The 21,375-nt window shown below is 43.9% G+C and overlaps 1 protein-coding gene across 6 annotated transcripts in view; it reads right to left on the bottom strand.

Moving 5' to 3' along the window:
- PDIA5 (protein disulfide isomerase family A member 5) overlaps window positions 1–21,375 on the bottom strand; it is a 271,149-nt gene that overhangs the window by 44,216 nt on the left and 205,558 nt on the right. Inside the window, exon 16 of one of the 6 annotated variants that reach the window (XR_009760541.1) lies at window positions 15,903–16,381. The exons of the other annotated variants lie outside the window; for them this stretch is intronic. The gene's annotated coding sequence lies outside the window, so the exon portion shown is untranslated. Of the gene's footprint in view, window positions 1–15,902; window positions 16,382–21,375 lie in introns of those variants that run through there. 6 annotated transcript variants of the gene reach the window in all.

Here is a 21,375-nt window from a genome sequence, read left to right on the forward strand (position 1 = left end):
GGTGGGGAGCTCCTCTTAAGAAGCGTTTGATGAGCGGGTGAGTGCCTAGGGGTGCTGCCGATGAAGAGACAGACAGAATTGAGGAGATGGTGGAGGCCTGTCTACGCAGGGTGTTCGGTCTGAGTCCCAATGTCATGCCTCTGTGTAGGAACTGTAGAACGTGCTGTACAGTGGCTTGGGGTGCTGAAAAACCTTTAGAAGTGCACCAGCTGGAAAAAGTACGCCAAGTACTCTGATAGATTCGAGTAGTTGACGGACGCCGAGATGCTAAAATAGTGTTTATGACCCCTTGAGACAGACCAGCAGAGATCAACTGTGTCCGCTCAAAAGCCAGGCTGTCAGTCTCAGCCAGTTCGGGTCCGGATGCCAAACTGGTCCTTGGGAGAGAAGATCCGGCCTGATTGGAAGAGTCCAGGGAGCCGCCATTGACATCGAGAGGAGGTCCGAAAACCAGGGTCTGCGAGGCCAGTAGGATGCTATGAGTAAAATCCGTGTCCGTTCGAGTCGGAGTTTTGTCAATGTCCTGCCTAGGAGTGATATAGGCGGGAAGGCATAAAGGAGTCCGTGTGGCCATGGTGTCGTCAGCGCATCCACTGCTTCCGCCGTTGTCTCTAGGTACCTTGAGAAGTAACGAGGCAGTTGGCAGTTTTGGCTGGAGGCGAAGAGATCCAGTGAGAGGGGGCCGAACCGCCGCTGAAGGAGGGTGAACACAGCTGGATGAAGTTTCCATTCTCCCGGATGGATCGTTTGCCTGCTGAGCCAGTCGGCCGTAACGTTTAGCGTGCCGCTGAGGTGTTCTGCTCGTAATGAGAGGAGGTGGGACTCGGCCCAGTCGAAGAGTCGTGTCGCTTCCTCCTGTAGAGCCCTGGACCTTGTGCCTCCTTGTCTGTTGATGTGAGATTTCACGCAAACATTGTCAGTGCGAATTAGGACGTGTTGTAGAGCGAATAGTGGCTGGAAGTGTCTTAGAGCGAGATGAGCAGCCCTGAGCTCCAGCCAGTTGATGTTGTAACTTAGTTCCTGGGTTGACCACACGCCTTGGACAAAGGTGGAGTTGCAATGGGCTCCCCAGCTGGACAGACTGGCATCTGTGGTGATTAGGACTCTGGTTGGGTCCCGGAACGGTGTCCCCTTGGTAAGGGAAGTTGTGGATACCCACCAGCGGAATGATTGCGTCAGAGATTGGCCCAGAGGAATTACGCGATGGTTGGACTTGGAGATGTAGGAGAGCCCATTGTAAAGGTCTGGAATGATGTCGGGCCCACGGAACGATGTGGATGGTGGAGATCATTGCCCCGAGAAACTGGGCCAGAAACATGACATCTGCTGTGGGGCGATGTAGAAATAAGTTTGCCATGGCTGTGATGGAAGCAATACGGTCTGAGGACAGAAAGGACATGGCTAGGGATGTGTCCGGTATTGCCCCTAAGTGCTGGAGGCGCTGAGTTGGTTGTAGATGACTCTTTTCCACATTGATCAGCCAGCCGTGAGAGTGTAGTGCCTCTAGGGTGAACTGGATCTGCCTGTTGGCCAAGTCCCGGGAGACTGCTCGGAGGAGGAGGTCGAGATAAGCATAAATATGGACCCCCTGGAGGCAGAGATACACCGGCATGGTGGCCATCACTTTGGTGAAGACTCGGGGGGCTGAGGAGAGGCCGAATGGAAGGGCCCGGTATTGAAAATGGAGGTGGCCTAGTGCAAATCTCAGGAACCGTCTGTGACCCGGGCAAATTGGGATGTGTAAGTAAGCGTCCTTCAGGTCGATGGATGCAATAAAGTCCCCTTGTTGTAGAGCCTCTACAATAGACGCCAGAGATTCCATCTTGAAGTGGCGGTATTTGACGAAGCGGTTGAGACCCTTGAGGTCTAAGACCGCCCTCCATGAGGAGTCTTGCTTGGGAACCGTAAAGAGGACGGAGTACACGCCTTGTAGCCGTTCGGATGGGGGAACAGGCTCTATAGCGGCTATCTCTAGTAGATGTCGTAGTGCGTCCTGCATGATCTTTTTGCGTGCCCTGGAGACGGGGGAGATGCAAAATTTGTCCAGTGGTGTCCGCCAAAATTCTATATTGTAGCCCTGGGTGAAGAGAAGTCTGACCCAGGAGATGTTTGTCAAGTTTAGCCAGATGCTGGAGAAGAAGGAGAGTCTGCCTCCAATGGGGATGGAGTCAGAACTGCCTGCGTTGACGGTGTCCTCTGCCATATGCCTGCCTGCTCTGGTATTGGCCCCTGTATTGTGATCGTTGTCTGGACCAGGGTGCCTTGAAGGGATGGAAATTTGTAGGCCTGGTGTCCCATCCTCGTCCACCGGGTCGTCCTCTCCGAAAGGGTTGGAAGGAACGGTAAGGGGTAAACCGTCGTCCGGGTCTGCGGTCGTCTCTTTTGGCCATAGCTAGTGCAGGTTTACGATTGTCCTTGGGGTCGACAAGGACTGCTTTGAGAGCGTCCTCGCCGAAGAGCATATTTCCCGAGTATGGAGCTAAGGATAAGTTGGTTCTGGCAGTCGAGTCGGCGTCCCAATGTTGGAGCCATAGAGTATGACGAGCTACAATTTCGGCTGCAAGGGCGCGTGCACCGTGATGGGAAGCGTCTAACGTGGCGTCGGCCACAAAGGCAGCAGCCTTGTGTATCTTGAGGATACCTTTCCTTAGTGTGGCGGGATCCGGGTTGGGTTCGTCAAGGATATCCTCTAACCACATCATGGAAGCCCGTGAGAAGATAGAGGCAGTAGAAGAGGCCCGGATGGAATGAGCGGAGGCCTCATGGATCTTACGGAAGACAAAGTCAAGCCTCCTCTCATAGGGGTCGTTGAACAGTGATTCGCCTTCCTTTGGAAGGAGAGAATGGGATACAAGATTGGAAATAGGTTGGTCCACCCCCGGGACGTTCAGAAAGGACATGGATTCCAGGTCCAGGGTATAGAGCTTGTTGGCTAAGGAGGAGGAACGACGTGGACGAAGGGGACGGGCCCATTCTTCTCTGGTCAGTTTTTTAATGGGGTCTGGCACGGGAATGAAGTGCTGCACTGATCTGGGGGACTTGAGAACTCTGGCACCCTTGACAGGAGGGACAACCGGTTGAATAAGTTCTGGTTGAATGCCAAGAGTGTCCAAGACTCTACGTGACAGACGAGAGAAATCCGCCGGGTCAAACAGGCGATAGGAGATCTCTTCCTCCTGGTCAGATTCCCCACTCCATTCATCCAGGTCAGTCTGAAAAACGTTCATGTAGTCATCAGACTGAGATTGTTCTACGTCCAATCTACCCCTGACCACCTCATATGGGTTAGGAGAGGGTAGTGGAGCATCAGTATTGTCACCGGGTTGTCTCGCAGAGCTGGGCTGTCGTGAGGTTCCGGGCTGAGAAGACAAATGTAGAGTAGGCTGGGGATGGGATAGGCACCCCAGCAGCTCTCGTAGTTGTTGCAGGAAGTCAGGGGTCAACTGTATCCCTGGGGGAGTGGAAGAAGGTAGTGCCTGTTCCTGAAGAGGAATTTGAGGCTGCCCATGCGGAGTTTGAGGAGCTTGACAGGGGAATCCTTCAAACTCTTCCTCTGAAGACTCAGGAGGAGACTGGAAAAGTGCAGGAACGGCTGCATGGCGAGGTTTCTCTGGGAGTGATGATACGTAGCGTGCTCTCTTGGGCGCTCCGTGACCAGACAGGTGTTTAGTCTTTGCTTTTGCCTTGGTGTGTTTATGTTTAGCTGGCTGGCGTGGGGATGGACGGCCTGCTTCAGGGGATATTGTCACCTCAGGGTTCAAATCCGCCATGACAATCTCTGAATGACGCCCACAATGGGGAAGGAGCGGTAACAGAGGCAAGGTAAAAACAGTATAGGACAGACTAGAAACAGTATGACACGAGTGAGTACGCCCAGTACGAGAAAGGTAACAACTCGGGTAAGGTTGGCGCCAAGCTAAGTACATGCACACAATGGGGAAGGTGCGAGACCGCTAGTTACACTGCCAACTTGGCCTTGAGCTAAGTACACGCACACAATGGGGAAGGTGCGAGACCGCTAGTGACACTGCCAGAGAGGTAAGCTTTATTTAAAAATCGCAGTGTGGCCAAGGTTAGATACACGCACTCAATGGGGAAGGTGCGGTACCACCAAGGTGCACAGACTAGTCAATTGGATGTGCACCTACAAATATACACACACACAATGGGGAAGGTGTGGTATAACAGGGCTACTGGATGTGCACCTACAAATATACACACACACACTGGGGAAGGTATGGTATAACAGGGCTACTGGAGGTGTACCTACGAATATACACACACACAATGGGGCAAGTGTGGTATAACAGGGCTACTGGAGGTGCACCTACAAATATACACACACACGAAGAGGAAGGTGTGGTATAACAGGGCTACCTGATGTATCTGAAGGGAATACTGATTAAGTGAATATAAATTTGATAACCGGAGACTACACAAGTCCCACAACAGGGCTACTTGCTGTGTCTGAGGGGAATACTGAATAGGTGAGTATATGTTTGTTAACAGGAGAGCACACTGCTAAAAAACAGGCGAGAGGGGCGATATCAGTAAGCGTAATTGAGCCCAAGCCGGGTTGAATGAACAGCAGGGCTGAGGGGCTTCTGTAAAAAAATAGAAGAAATTGCAATGGCGGCCGCCGAGGGAGCCGCAGCCGCAAGCTTCCCTAAGGACAGAAATAAATAACAATGGCGGCCGCGATATCGGGGTTGGCGGGAAAAACGGGAGCGCTACAAGAGGCTTCAGAACGGGCGGGGTGTCTACGAGGGAGCCGCAGCCGCAAGCTTCCCTATGTAGAGGCTAAAATATAGACTGAAATAAGGAGGGGGGAGACCGCAGCCGCGGAGCCCCCGCTAAACGAAAAAACAGCAACCGCTGCTGTTGGAGCCTAACAGACGCGGAGCCCCCGCAAACACGAGAGAGCAGCAGCCGCTGCTGGAGGAGGCTGAGAAGGCTGAGTAATAAACGGCAAAAAGGGGGAGGGGGGACCGCAGCCGCGGAGCCCCCGCTAAATGGGAAAGAGCAGCAGCCGCTGCTGGAGGAAGTTCTGAAAGCTGAGTAACAAACGGCAAAGAAAAAAGGGGGGGGGAGGATCGCAGCCGCGGAGTCCCCGCTAAATGTAAAAGCAGCAGCCGCTGCTGGTGAAGCCTCAGGGAAGAGCCCCGAAGAAATCAAGAGGTAAAAAGATAAGAAGAGTAACAGAATGGAAATAAGACTTAGCTACGCTCTGTCTAAATTCAGATCTGCCTCGGACAGAGGCAAGAATGAAGACTGGAGTGGGCGGGGCTCGAGCCCCAGGTTTTAACTCTAGTGCATTCTTGCCTTCGGACGCTAGATGGCAGTACTACCCAATCTGATGGCAGGCTACCTGTGGAAAAATACCATCCTCCATTTGCACTATAAGGTGGTACAGTTCCAAATTCTACCACCTCAGCTTGCATAATGGCTTCCTGATTTTCAGAACATATATCATTTGATCTGAAAACGGATGTTTTCCTTGTTTGTATGAGGTGACATGCCACCAACTTAATTTATAGACTCCAGAATACACATGCTTAATCGTAAGCTATCTTTTGCATGATGTTGAACTATTAAAGCTAGTTCAGGCTACTTAATAAAGCTTCAAAAATCATTCAGAAATATTCTTAATAAGTTTTAACTACTCAGTCCACAATGTGTAGTTGAAGCAAATCAAATTGCAAGCATGCTGACTAGGAGAATAACTTTTAAAGAAGTAAATTATACATTAATAATGTAATGGTTATGATGCACAACAATGCAATTACTATATGTTTTACTATTGTGAGATTTTCTGAACAACCTTTTATTGAAAATCCGATCTATAACTGTTACCAAACTATGTGTAGAATTGCTCAATGATACTGTCATATTTACTTGCTATGTGTTTTGTGCTGTGGCAATATTCTTACTCATCACAGACTTCCCCAAAAGAAGCACTGATTCAAAATAACTATGAACAGAAGTTCTGACAACAGTAATTTGCCTCTGTTTTCCCAGCAATAGACTAGCTAACGTTTTGCAGAAGATGTCTCTAAAACGCAGGATAAATTACTAAAGCTGGAGACAGACAATATATTTTAGAAGAGTTAAGAGGTGGGATGCTAGAAGTAATACTGCACTTGGGATATGCATGCACTTCTTTTATCCCACAGGTCAAACACACATTGGAGACTTTTGAAACTGAAAACCAGAGCTAGGAGTTATTCAGGGCAACAGTTTGTATCGTTTATATTTAGGTCAGGGTACTTTTACCCTGTTTACCACCATCTGAATGTGAAGCTAAAATGTCAACATATGAATTTTTAAGTACCACAGAATCTCCAAACCCAATGGGCCATTTACTGAGGTCTGGACATCCCTCTGAACAGAACAGATGTGAACCCTGTGTTGAATTTTCAAGGAATTAAGAAGTCATCAGAAAAAGATGTGGGAAGACACACATCATATGGAACAGCAGAACTTCATCTGTTACAACTTACAAAAGGTTGCCAAATGCAGGAAACTGGATGAAACCCAATCCAGCCTTTCATTCTATTTAAAGCACAGGCAAGCTGCAAAAAAGAATTAGGGATGAAATTTTCATTCCTGCAGAAGGAAACTTCGTTTTCACCACACCCTTCTCACACTATCACATTTTTAATCTATTAGTATATTTACAAATGCGCGTGCGCACACACACACTGTAGTACCCTGAGGTCCATCAACCAGACCCAGGTACAAGATAGCATATGCAACCCCAGCTGAGCACATGCTCAGCCCAGGAATTCGTAATCAGTTCCAGAACCAAGCACACAAGTCCTTCCATGCAATAATCCACTCCTGTTTTCTCCTGAAGCATTTTTTCCAGCAATCAAATTTGGAGGGGATGGAGTCTTTTTGTGTTGCTACTGACAAGCAATGAGTGAGAAACCCTTGTGAATCCATTGCAAGTCACCCGGAGATCTACCAATAAATCCGTTTCACTTCGGCCCATCCCTGCTCCACAAAGTAATGCATTCTGTATGAGGCTGCCTTTAAATATTTAACCATATTTAAATATGCTTTAAATATGATGTTATGGCAATCAGAGCACATAACATTAATTCTGTACTGGCCAAACTGGTTGTCAGTACATTTCTGGTTCCAAATTGTTTGAGACCAGGTTACTTGAAGAACTACCTACCTCTGTAGGAATCTCCCCAGGCCCTGAGATCAGCCACAGCTATCCTGCTCATAGGCCAACCATTGGGATGCATCAAGTTGCTGGGCACAAAGGACAGGGCCTTTTCAGTGATGGCACTGTTCCTGTGAAACTCTCTCCATTGGGATGTATTTCCAAACGTGCCTTGAAAGCCCTGGATATTCCAAGCTGCTTTTAACTGAATAAGGTTACTGGTCTATAATTTTTTAAGTCCTGCTGTTTTTGTCTATGGCATTGTGTTGAATTGTTTCATATTTTAAATTGTTTTTATGATCTTTATTGTGAACCACTTTAGAGGGGACCTTCAACCATGAAAGGTAGCATAAAGTCATATACATAAACAAGTACTGCGTCTCTTTGATATACAGATATGTAGGGGGAATTTCAAGTCAATTTTTCAGACTGTAAGACCTGGGGCTGCATGAAGCATAATGTAGAATAAAGGACTTTATGAAAGACAGACTCCAGAAGAACAGGGATTACTAGCTTCAAGCTGCCTGCTGCCATTCTGTGCTGTTTGCAATAAATACACATGACTTCCACTAATGCTCACTGAGAAGGGCTGTAGCTCAGTGGCAGAGTATCTGTTTGACTGCAGAAGGTCTCAGGTTCAATACCTGGCATCTCCATGTAGGGCTGGCAATGTCCCGTCTGAAATCCTGAAGAGCTGCTGCCAGTCAGTGTAGACAATACTGAGCTAGATGGACCAATGGTCAGACTGTCAATGGTCTGACCTCTTTTCTTATGTATACTGTTTACACAGACAATTCATATAAGCAGTTAAACATGCAAGGGAGGTGACAAATGTTATATATGAACCCAGTTCCTTAAGTCTACCATGTAAGAAGCCTCTGATGGATCCCCCTTCAACTATGGTTCTGTATGGTTCTGTAGCAATAGAATTCTTAGCACAGTATAGTCCCAAATCCTGTCAAATGCTCTCCCCAGTAAGGTCTGCCTGGAGTCTTCATTGACATTTTTTTGGCACCAGATAAAAGCTTACCTTTTTCCCAGGCACTTGATAGACTGAGATGATTTTGCTTGTTGTTAGTATGCTGCCCAAACTTTCTGTGGCTGCATGGGTGTATGTGTGTGTGTGTCTTGTTTCATTCTGTTTTTATAGTATGATATATTTGTTTTTGTTTTTAACAATGCTGTAGGTCACTTGGAGGCCTTCGAGTAACAAGTGAATAATAAATCTAATAGAATCATAGAATAGTAGAGTTGGAAGGGGTCTATAAGGCCATCAAGTCCAATCCCCTGCTCAATGCAGGAATCCAAATCAAAGCATTCCCACAGATGGCTGTCCAGCTGCCTCTTGAATGCCTCCAGTGTCGGAGAGTCCACTACCTCTCTAGGTAATTGGTTCCACTGTCGTATGGCTCCAACAGTTAGGAAGTTTTTTCTGATGTCCAGTCAAAATCTGGCTTCCTGCAACTTGAGCCCATTATTCCGTGTCCTGCACTCTGCGACGATCGAGAAGAGATCCCGGCCCTCCTCTATGTGACAACCTTTCATGTACTTGAAGAGTCCTATCATATCTCCCCTCAGTCTTCTCTTCTCCAAGCTAAACATGCCCAGTTCTTTCAGCCTCTCCTCATAGGGCTTGGTTTCCAGTTCCCTGATCATCCTTGTTGCCCTCCTCTGAACCTGTTCCAGTTTGTCTGCATCCTTCTTGAAGTGCGGAGACCAGAACTGGACTCAGTATTCAAGATGAGGCCTAACCAGTGCTGAATAGAGGGGAACTATTACTTCATGCGATTTGGAAACTATACTTCTGTTAATGCAGCCTAAAATAGCATTTGTCCTTTTTGCAGCCACATCACACTGTTGGCTCATATTCAGCTTGTGATCAACGACAATTCCAAGTTCCTTCTCACATGTCGTATTGCTGAGCCAAATATCCCCCATCTTATAACTGTGCATTTGGTTTCTTTTTCCTAAGTGTAGAACTTTGCATTTATCCCTGTTGAATTGCATTCTGTTGTTTTCAGCCCAATGCTCCAACCTATCAAGGTCCCTTTGAATTTTGTTTCTGTCTTCCATGGTATAGCTATGCCCCCAATTTTGTATCATCTGCAAATTTGATAAGCATACTCTGTACCTCCTCATCCGAGTCGTTAATAAAAATGTTGAAGAGCACTGGGCCCAAGACCGAGTCCTGCGGTACCCCACTTGTTACTTCTGCCCAGTTTGAGAAGGAACCATTGATAAGCACTCTTTGAGTACGATTCTGGAGCCAACTGTGGATCCACCTGATAATAAACAACAATAATCCCAAATATAAACAGAAGCACACTTGGAGTGCCCATTTTGCTTTGTATGACATTTCAATACAGAGCTTTAAAGCAAATATAAGAGACAATTACTCCTGAGGTTAACACTGGCACAAAGGGTGGATATTGTGTAGATTCCCATAGTAGTTTCCAGGGCACGGACACATGTGATATACTTGCATGTCCATGGCTGGTTTGCAATAAGCGCTTGACAACTGGGTTTGATATAGCCAAGAGAGACTTCCTCATTAAAGTGACAGGTTTTACATTTACAGGGAAGATGATTAACTATAGGCTGAAGGACAAATTTAAGAAGTACAAATCTGGACTAGGGGCTGTTTAAGATCAGTATATAAAAACACAGATGGTTTGCATATTTTAAGCAGGCCAAGCAAAAACGTTAAAAGGAGAAGTACAAGAATTTAAAAGAAGGCAAAAGGAAGAGCCTTTTCAAGCCAAGAACACTCTCTGAACAGGAAGCAGATCGGAGTAACAGAAACTTATGTGGTGTAAATTGGTATGGTGGGAAAATCATTAAGGAGGACAATCCTTCAAATAGTTTTGTCTCCACCACAGCAGGCAGCATACTGTGCTTGCAATGAAAGGACAGCATTCCACAGCTGCGGTCTTTCTATCCTGCCATGGGGAAGCCCACAACACATGGCAATGCTGTTGCTCCACACAATCTGAGCTACAGAAAAGGCACAGTCAAACATACTTTTCAAGTAGCAAGTCTACCAAAACCATGTTGCCATGCCATCCCACTGAATGTTGTAGATGAGGCTTGCCGCTGTAAGTGTTATATTATGTTACAGTTTATTCCTATGCCGCCTTTTGGGCAAAAATGGCCTCACGCAGCTAACAAAAAATAAACACAAATTAAAAAAAGTGGCCAGGACTGTGCTTTTGTCACCAATCCTAAACAGCAGAAGAATGGCTGGAGAGCTACAGCCAGACACTCTCCTGCACTCCTCTCTCACACAAAGGTCATTTGTCTTGCCTGCCTCTCTCTCTCTCTTTCTCTGTGTAGCATGTAGTGAGGTGCATTCCCAAGGTTTGTTGATGCATTCTAGAAACTCTGATGCACAAAGAATATCCTGAGGCTTAGGGCACATTTGCACTTACTCTCTTAAAGTAGTAGTTAGCTCCAGCAGTAATGTCAGCAGCACACTACTTTCTTTCTTTGCTCAGAAACAGTCTCTGTTTTTCTGCATGGTGGAGAACTCAGATGGCATGATTGTTTCATCATTGCATAGTAGCAAACTACTTTCTGCAGCTGGGGCTAAAATACTCGTGTTCAGTTCTGTGTATCCACAAACTACCCAAGATGAAGTACTTTACCACTGAAGGAATAACTGGAGTAAACTACTACTGTGACAATTAGGCTCAAAAATAGCTTATGTCATCTTGATTTCTTGCTCAGCTAAGTGGGAATGCATTTTCTACCTTTTCAAATAGTAGTTATTTCAAGTGCAGCTATTCCTCACCCAGTTAGATGATATATCACCAAGCTGCTTCTAGTCAAGCAAAACCCTACAGGAGTAGAAGCACATCCAGCAGTAATCCAGTGGTAGATTTCTTCAGTGAACACACCCTCCACTGCATATTCCCCATTTAGTTCTTTATATTACCTTTTTAGCACCATTTTGCATGGGGGGGTATGCCTGCACAGGAGTCACTTGCATGAACAAGCCAACATGGATTCCAAATGTAGATTGTGACATGTAAATCATAAGAACATAAAAAGAGCCCTGCAGGATCAGACCAAAGGCCCAACTAGTCCAGCATCCTGTTCTCACAGTTCCCAACCAGATGCCCATGGGAAGTCCACAAGCAAGACATGAGCATATCAACACTCACTCCTCACTTGTATTCTCCAGCAACTTGTATTCAGAAGCATATCACCTCTGATACTAGAAGGTAGCACACAGCCATCATGACTAGCATTCATTGATAGCTTTATCCTCTAGGTCAGCCTATCCCAACAAGTGTGCCTCCAGATGTTGTTGGACCACAATTCCCATCTTTCCTGACCATTGGCAATGCTGGCTGAGGCTGATGGGAGTTGTGGTCCAACAACGTCTGGAGGCACACTGGTTGGGAAAGGCTGCTCTAGATATTTGTCAAATCCCCTTTTAAAGCCATCCAAGTTGGTGGGCATTACTATATCTTATGATAATGAATTCCACAGATTGACTATCTACTACTTCCTCTCACCTGTCCTGAATCTTTCAATGTTCAGCTTTCTTAGATTATCCCAGGTTCTACTATTATGAGACAGGGAAAAAAATATCTCTGACCACTTTCTCCACACTGGGCATAATTATATATACTTCTATCATGTTCCCCCCTTCCTTACCTGCCTTTTTCCTAGATTAAAAAGTCCCAAGTATTGTAAACTTTCCTCATAGAGGAGCTGTTCCAGCCCCTTGATCATTTTCTTTGTCCTTTTTTTCGAGCTCTACAATATCTTTTTTGATCTGCAGTGACCAGAACTGTACACAGTATTCCAAGTGAAGTCACACAATAGATTTGTATAACAGCATGGTGACAGAGGCAGCTTTCTTTTTCAATACCTTTCCTAGTGATTCCCAACATGGCATTTGCCTTTTCCACAGCTGCTGCACACTGGGTTGCCACTTTCACCAAACTATCTGTCAGAAGCGCAAGATTCCTTTCCTGGTCAATCACCACCAGTTCAGACCCCATTAAGTGTACATATGAAGTTAGAATTTTTTGCCCCAGTGTGCATCACTTGACACTTGCTTATATTGAAGTGCTATGTAAATCACTGTATGTTAATGGAGTGTATGTAGGCAAGGTAGTCATGGCCAATTGCAGATATAATCAGTCTTCTGTATATGCCTTCCTGGCTACTTTTATAAATGAGGTTGTATTTCATATTATATTGAAAGGTTACAGGAATTTTTTTTCTGAAAAATGTTTTTCCCAGAAAAGCCAAACATGAGCATCAAAGAAAAATCTGACTAATTCAGAGACAGTAAATCATTAAGCATCCACCTTCCTGGCCACGTATTTACAAGAAATAACAGATGTTTGAGCCAAACAGTATTCATTTTACTGAGTTTGTAATTTATATGTGACAGACATGGACTTTACTGGTAGATGTATAAAAATTATATATATTTGATGTGTCTACCCATAATACACATGTCTGTCACGAGAGGACAAGAATATCACAAACAAGCAAGCAATGCATTCAAAGGTATTTCACATCAACTCTCCTAGGAGTCTGTGTGTACAAAACATATCTGAAGGCTGAAAATCTACACCCTAGGAAATGAACTATTAAGGCCCTATATATGCTATATTAAAGAAACTGCATTCAAGAAACCCAAATGTTTAAATAGAAGAATACAAACTATTATGTATATATTGTGTACAGAGTACATAAAATAAAAAATAGTACTTGCTCATTTTATGATTCTGGTTCCACAAAGCTGGTGGAGTTCTGCTGTTTTTTTTAAAAGAGAAGCTTATTTATTTTGTAATAACTGGCTTTAGCAGGATTGGGGAGAACACAGGGACTGCTAATATAGGACTCTATTCACAATATATCAGAATACCGATGCTCCCAAGCCATTCAGATTCAGTTGTAAAGAAATGTAATTCATGGGGTGCAATATTCAAAATCTCACCTGAATACTCTTTCTAAGTCAAGTGGGAATAAAAAAAGCACTTCCCCTTACTCTATAGACCTGTGGATTAAAAATGGGGTGGCTGTCATTATCATCTGGGTTGAATAAAGCCTTTTCTAAATAGCATATGGCTCAACTAAAATGATCAGCCATGTTGGCTTTCACTGAAAAATCACCTTAATTATGTAAAGGACAACTGAAAATACTTAATATCCAATTTGAGGCTATAAATTTGAACGTTTTGCCCATCCATAATGTATCAAAATAATTTTGGAAGCATAAGTGAAAAATGCGTATCAGTCAGTGTAAAATCTACAAGGGGAAAAATCTGGTTTTTTTTAGATTTTCTTTGAGGCTGAAATTGTTCATAGAGGTTGAGTAGTGATCTGTCTTCTGCATATTGTATACCATTTTTTCTTCATTTAGGCTGACTATCTGACACTGATCAGTGATTGATCATATCTCTTTGGAGGGTGTAAACCACCATTCCTTCCAATTACATGGTCCTTTAAAATGCGGTGGTTAGTATCATATTTTGGGATTAAATTAGGGATTGTTTTTATAGCCTATGATCCTAGTAAAATTATTGGCTATGATGAAAGCTACTCACTATCAACGTATAGTCCCAAACTTAATAGTATGTTTTGTTTAATGTAATTTTTTCCAGTGCAAGCTACTCATTACTGATGGCCAAGTTGGCTGATTATTTTCCAGGGCCATAGGTTTTTTTTAAAAAAAGACTAGCGCAGATGGTAACCACCCCCTTTCTGGCCCATAGACTACTTGCACAAACCCCCTTTTCAGCATGAATTACAGAAGTGAAGCTATTACCTTATTTGTATCAGCAGCAAAAGGGAGAAATATAGTACAGCAATTATCGAGGAATCTACTTTCACCTTTTTGTCTTGCTTAGGTAGGGTTGCCAGGTCAGAAGCACCCCAAAGCCTGAGATTTCAGGGGTGGGCCCTAGTGATGTCATGGCAGCGGGCCATACTGATGTCATAGGAGCAGGCTCGAGTGATGTCATGGGGTGAGGCTTAGAGATGTCACAGGGGTGGGCCTTAGTGATGTCATTAAGCATGATACATTAAGCATCAAACACAGTTGCTTGAAGCATACAAGTCAAACAAAAACATTTCTCTGAAAATTAAGATAGAAATCTTAGCTAAAACACGGAGCTTGGGTAGGGAACATTTAATCTAGTCTACTTGCTTCTGGCAAGAAGGGTTTAAGTGCTCTCAGGCCAGCCCAGCCACAAGGCAGTTATAGGAAGAAAGGAGCCTAGTGTTATAGAGATGTTAGATGGGAGCACTCAAGAGTAAAGATGGATGCCTCTGAAGGCTGCAATTCTAAATACACTTACTAAGCCCCATAGAACTCAATAGGAGTTACATCTGAGTAGTTGGATTGTGCTGTTAGTAAAGCTAGACTAGGGATCCTCTGCAAAGATATCCATATCCAAGCAGGGTTGGCAACACCCTGCCTGGAATGCCCTGTCCCTACCTTTTAACATGGCTGCTCCGAACGTCTTTATAGATTTTACCCTTCACTTCAGAAAGAGGTTTAAGAAATGAGTAAGAGTTAGAAGATTCTCTGCCTTTTTCTGTCTACTCTGTGAGCTGCTATAAACTCACTTTGGCAGCCAACCCAATTCTAGTGAGTAATAACTGATAGAGAGAAAACACACATGGTTTGGTTTACCTTCACAGGCAGTAGATTGGGAACAACAGCAATTGAAGCCACATTTCCCAGTATGTGAATGCTCTTTCACCACTATTGGGCAAGAAACAAATCATCATGCAAGTAACAAGGTGCATCATCAGTGGATTTAAGGGGGTTGAGCTGACCACATGGAACCACTGTTGTTGCTTCTATGGATGTAAGAGAGTGATGTTAAAAGTACGTAAAATGCAAATAGAAAAAAAGACAGTGATGATTTCCAAAATGCAATACCATGCCAACCACAACAAAAATCCTATGAGTAAGGTAGAAAATTTAGCATCCCACAACCATCAGGGTTCCTAACCAAAAACCAAAACTAAAAAAATTCTGGCAGCCAGTCAGCCAAGGTCACAGAAATCCTCATGCAGCACAACTTGACCAGGGGGCTGCAGTTACTGCAGAATGCTGTGGCATTCTGACAGCAGTGAGACCCTATCAACACATAATACCTCTGCTCTGAAATCTGCACTGGTTGCCGATTTGCTACAAGGCCAAGTTCAAAGTGTGCTTTCCATGGTACAGGTGCCACATAGTACTTGTTCTGCTCTTGTAAGAAATCAGTCCTTTAGTGTGGCAGCACCTACACTTTGGAACTCCCTGCCTATTGACATGAGGCAGACACCTTCATTATACTCTTTTCAACACCTGCTAAAAACATTTCTGTTTATGCAAGCCTACCCAGGCAAGTAGTTTTTATCTGTTTTTAACTCATTGTTTGTTTTATTATTTTGAAAGTTTTTAAATACTTGCCTTTAACTGTTTTTGCCAATAATGTTATTGTTTTAATTCTTTCTGTAATCCGCTTTGAGGTTTTTTTACAATGAAGCAGTATAAAATTTTGTAAATAAAATACATAAATAAATTTTGGAGTCACTGTGGCCCTTGGATCTCTTTCCACTTTTAGGAACAAAGGAATCTGCCTTATACCGACTCAGGCCATTTGGTACCATCTAGCTCAGTACTGATCATATGGACTAATATTGGCTTTCTAGGAATCCAGGCAATAGTCTTTTGCAGAAATTGAATTTTGGACCTTTGCATGTAAAGCATATGCCCTGCCACTGAGCTACAGCCCTTCCCGTTTTAAAAAAGTATCTGTTAAAATTGTTCTTTTCAATTCACTAATGAATGCACATCATACCTAGGGCAGATATACACCATTCATTTAAAGCACATTCAACATACATTTGAAGCACATGAATCCCACCCACAGGATCATGGGAACTGTAGTTTGTTAAGGGTGGTGGGAACAACAACTGTGAGGGGGAAATTACACTCCCCAGGATTCTTTATTGGAAGTCATGCACTTTAAATGCGAGTTGGATGTGCTTGAAATGCATTATATGGATCTACTTAACAAACCTTGCCTGCGTGTAAATCGTTTTAATTAATTTTTTAAAATGGAAATGAGCTATAAAGTTTACTGGGTGATCATGGGCTACTCACCATCTCTCAGCCTAATCTGCCCCTCAGGATGAAAACAACAGAGGGGAACCATGACTACTCCAACGAAGAAGGGCACACTTAAAATGCAGAGGAAATAATAACATTCAACCATTGTGTGAAATCAGATACTTATTGGGACACAGTATGAAGAAATATTTACATAAGCATGACTATCAAACATGTTTATTATTTACAAAACCTATAAAGATATTTGTAGTGGAATCCTATGATTGTTTACTCAGAAGCAAGTCCCAAACTCACACAGGAAAGCATGCACAGAACTGCAGCCTCAAATGATAAGGAACTTCACTCACCCAATCTAAAGTTCAGAATCATGCCACCAGGGCCGGCAGCAGGCATGCCAGGGGCCTTGGACACCAGCCTGCCCTGGGTCCTAGCCCAGTGTGTGTTTACGTGCCACCTACCTGTCTCTCCTGTCCGTTGTGGCTGCACGCGCTGCGTGGGCAAGGCTACCATTAACCAAGATGGCAGCCAAGGTTTCCCTAAGGGGCTGAAGCCTCCACCGTCATCTTGGTTGGTGGTATGCTGCTATGCGCGTGCATCCCTACCATCAACCAAGATGGTGGCAGGGGCATCAACACCTTAGGGAAACCTTGGCCTCCATCTTGGTTAATGGTAGCCCTGCATGCACAGCCACAAGAGACAGGAAAGACAGGTAGGTGGAGCCAGCAAACGCACAGGCGGCTTGCAAGCTCCCTTCCTGCGATCCATGACAGCTACCCGCACGTCGCGGAAGGGGTGTGCTACTCCTCCCCTACCCTATCAAGGGGCCCCTGTGATGCCAGGGGCCCTTGGCCAGGACCCGACCTGGCCGCCCTTTGGCGCCGGCCCTGCATACCACTTTAAACTGTTTTGCAAGTGTTTATACTTGTTTTTATGGTTATTGGATTTTAAAAGGATTTATTTCTTGTTGTGAGCTGCCTTGGTTTCCAATCACCAACCCTACCTGACAGGGTTGTTGGGAAGACTCCATACACACACACACACACTGGAGATGTAAAAATACATACACCCCATATAATAGTTTATTGTCAAAACCAGTTGCTCATTGCAGAACATTTTTTTAAAGTAAAATCAGTGTTAGTTTCCTACATAATAAAAGCAGTAAGCTCTGCCTAATTGCTTTTAAAAATAGAATTGGAGGGAGACAGAAAGATTTACAACACAAACACAATCCTTTGCTCTGTTCACTCAAAAGTCCCATTAATTTACAGCACAATCTTAACCATGTCTTCTCAAAAGTAAGTCCTATTAAATTCAATGGGGTTTTCTCCAGGTATGTGGGATTAGCATTGCAGCTTTACTCCCAGAAAAGCAAGTATTGGATTAAAGCTTCATATTGGGAAGGTTTTCAAAAAAAACTGCCTTCTTCAAAAGCCGAGGAAAATTTACACTTGTTTGATTTCTGCACACAAGAGAAAAAAATGACTTTTGGTACTGCTGAAGGCTATATACTTGCTCAATTTATGAGTTTTCCAGATAAACAGGAAAAAACCTAGTTTCTACCTTTGCAATGGGGTCTAGGTACTGCCTGGAGGCCCAGAAATCCCTTGTCAATCACAACCCTGACTTCACTTATTGGCTACAAACCTGAAAGGGTGGGGTTAGAGCAGCCAGCTAAGAGATCATTTCACAGAAGTTGTTGGGGGGGGGTGTCTGACGTTCTGGTGTGTATCTCGTGAACCAGACCACCTAGAAATGTAATTTTTTTACATGAAAGCTGAGAGTTGGAAGATTAAGGTGACTGACCCAGAGAGGACCCCAAAAATCTCCGGGCAAAAATCGGAGAGTTGACAACCCTATGCTTAGGACCAACACAGAACCTGCTGCAGAATTCCATTAAGCCTTGAAACAACACACATGCCAAGCACAGAAAGGGCAAAAAGAGAACCATGTCAGCAGCTCTGCTCACACACTTCCTGCATGAATCTTGCTTGGGTCTCATGCTTGGTCAAGTGGCTATGACATCTACTGCCCCAAAGTTCTACAGAAAACAAAGTTCTGCTTCCCAATGATGATGTTAAAGGCAGCAATTAGCTTTTGTGAGCAGGCCTCTCACCCTACATCATTTAAGGTTAATGATTAGGGCTCTGTACAAAAAGCCACTGTGATTTACAATTGATATCGATATGCTAAAATCCTACAATTTTAAAATCTAGTGACCTGATAATTAGCAGGTGGTAGGAACATGTTAATGGAGAAGTGTATTATTCAGTGGCAAACGGTGTCCTTCCATTGCTAATGCTAAATAAATCATCTGTCAAAGAGAGACATTCAAATCTTTAAATGCTGACATGGCCTTATCATATAAGGTAATCTCCTTAAAGGTAATTAAATCACATGCAACATTTTAAGGTAATTTAAGATTTTAATTTAAAAGACATCTTATTATATAAGAACTAAAGGTTTTATGAGTGCAAAACCTGACAAAATTATATTTAAGTTTTGGTGTCACTATTGCTTTCTATCCATACTTTCTGTCTTGCTAGTGTTCAAGTCCATTCAGCTGCCTCATAACTTTTGGAGTAAGAGTAATGTTGAAAGAAATATTTTCAAGGGCAGTTCCCCAATTACTAATTAATACATGTACAAGAAGAACAAGATTTACACAGTGACTATACCAGCAAGAAATCATTTCACAGATCCATCTGTAATGAAACAAAAGGCATAACAAATCCTCTAGGTACTACTGATATGATTTACTCTACTATTTTACTCCATTAAGGACAGAACAGAAATTGCCACTAAAAGCAAATTCTGCGCCATCACCAACATCCAAAGAAACTAACTACAGAGATAATACAATTGTCTCTGCCTTGAATCAGACAGTCAGCAGGCACCTGGATCATATATAGTAGGGTCCCGCTTTACGGCGCTTTGCTTTACAGCGCTTCGCTAATACAGCGGTCTCAATTAGATGCAATTAGACTAAAGCCCCACTCATACGGCGCTTGTTCCACTTTACGGCGGTTTTTGGGCATCACACACCATTCTATTCAATGGGTTCCGCTTTACAGCGGGGTCCGGAACATAACCCACCGTATGAGTGGGGCCCTACTGTAGAGGAGAAACTGCCCCTCCCCTCCATCAAGCATATAACTTTTGGTGTGAAATCAGACAGTCCATACAAAGGTCCATACGCATGATACTCTAAAACTTTCAGGTATTGCACTGGTTAGACTACCATGCTTATAGGTGCCATATAGAAACCCCACTTGACATTAGAAGTTACTTGCAGCTCCTACATGGTGTTAATAGAATGCCTGCCCACACTGATCTGGACTCTCTGTATCTATAGTAGGATTGTCGGGGGGGGTATCATCTGCCTTGAAGGCAGTGGTGCGTTGTCTCCTTAAGAAGACCTCTCTGCACCTAGAAGTGCTAAACAACTATCACCCAGTGGCAAATATCCCCTTTTTGGGCAAGGTGCTCGAAAGGGTAGTGGCAGTCCAGCTTCAAGCATGGTTGGAGGAAACTGATTACCTGGATCCGTTTCAGTCTAGTTTCAGGCCTGGCCATGGCACGGAAATCTTACTTTGCAATGTGCTTCACCTTTTATACCCTTTATGCAAATAGTCCATGGGCCAGACCAAAAATCTGTATCGTCATAGAATCATAGAATAGTAGAGTTGGAAGGGGCCTATAAGGCCATCAAGTCCAACCCCCTGCGCAATGCAGGAATCCAAATCAAAGCATTCCCAACAGTCTGTGTTGGAATTGCTTAATATGTTTTTTAATAATGTTTTTAACCCTTTTTTAAAGTTGTTTTTTTATGTTTTTAATGCTGTTTTGTTTTAATGTATTTTAAGATCTGTTTTTATAATGTTTTAAAGAGTTTTTAGCGCTTTGTCTGCCACCCTGGGCTCCTGCTGGGAGGAAGGGCGGGATACAAATTAAATAATAAATAAATAAATAAATAAATGGCTGTCCAGCTGCCTCTTGAATGCCTCCAGTGTCGGAGAGTCCACTATCTCTCTAGGTAATTGATTCCATTGTCATATGGCTCCAACAGTTGACATTTTTCCTGATTTCCAGTCGAAATCTGGCTTTCTGCAACTTGAGCCCATTATTCCGTGTCCTGCACTCTGCGACGATCAAGAAGAGATCCCGGCCCTCCTCTATGTGACAACCTTTCATGTACTTGAAGAGTCCTATCATATCTCCCCTCAGTCTTCTCTTCTCCAAGCTAAACATGCCCAGTTCTTTCAGTCTCTCCTCATAGGGCTTGGTTTCCAGTTCCCTGATCATCCTTGTTGCCCTCCTCTGAACCTGTTCTAGTTTGTCTGCATCCTTCTTGAAGTGCGGAGACCAGAACTGGATGCAGTATTCAAGATGAGGGCTAACCAGTGCTGAACAGAGGGGAACTAATACTTCACGCAATTTGGAAACTATACTTCTGTTAATGCAGCCTAAAATAGCATTTGCCTTTTTTGCAGCCACATCACACTGTTGGCTCATATCCGCTTGTGATCAACAATTCCAAGATCCTTCTCACATGTTGTATTGCTAAGCCAAGTATCCCCCATCTTATAACTGTGCATTTGGTTTCTTTTTCCTAAGTGTAGAACTTTGCATTTATCCCTGTTGAATTGCATTCTGTTGTTTTCAGCCCAATGCTCCAGCCTATCAAGGTCCCTTTGAATTCTGCTTCTATCTTCCACAGTATTAGCTATGCCCCCCAATTTTGTATTTTCTGCAAATTTGATAAGCATGCTCTGTACCTCCTCATCCAAGTCGTTAATAAAAATGTTGAAGAGCACTGGGCCCAGGACCAAGCCCTGTGGTACCCCACTTGTTACTTCTGCCCAGTTTGAGAAGGAACCATTGATAAGCACTCTTTGAGTACGATTCTGAAGCCAACTGTGGATCCACCTGATAGTTGTTCCATCCAGCCCACATTTAGCTAGCTTGCTAATCAGAATATCATGGGGCACTTTGTCAAAAGCTTTACTGAAGTCAAGGTATATTATGTCCACAGCATTCCCACAGTCTACCAGGGAGGTTACCCGGTCAAAAAATGAGGTAAGATTAGTTTGGCAGGATTTGTTCT

The sequence above is a fragment of the Rhineura floridana genome, chromosome 2 (assembly GCF_030035675.1).
Source record: "Rhineura floridana isolate rRhiFlo1 chromosome 2, rRhiFlo1.hap2, whole genome shotgun sequence".
NCBI classification, from domain to species: Eukaryota; Metazoa; Chordata; class Lepidosauria; order Squamata; family Rhineuridae; genus Rhineura; species Rhineura floridana.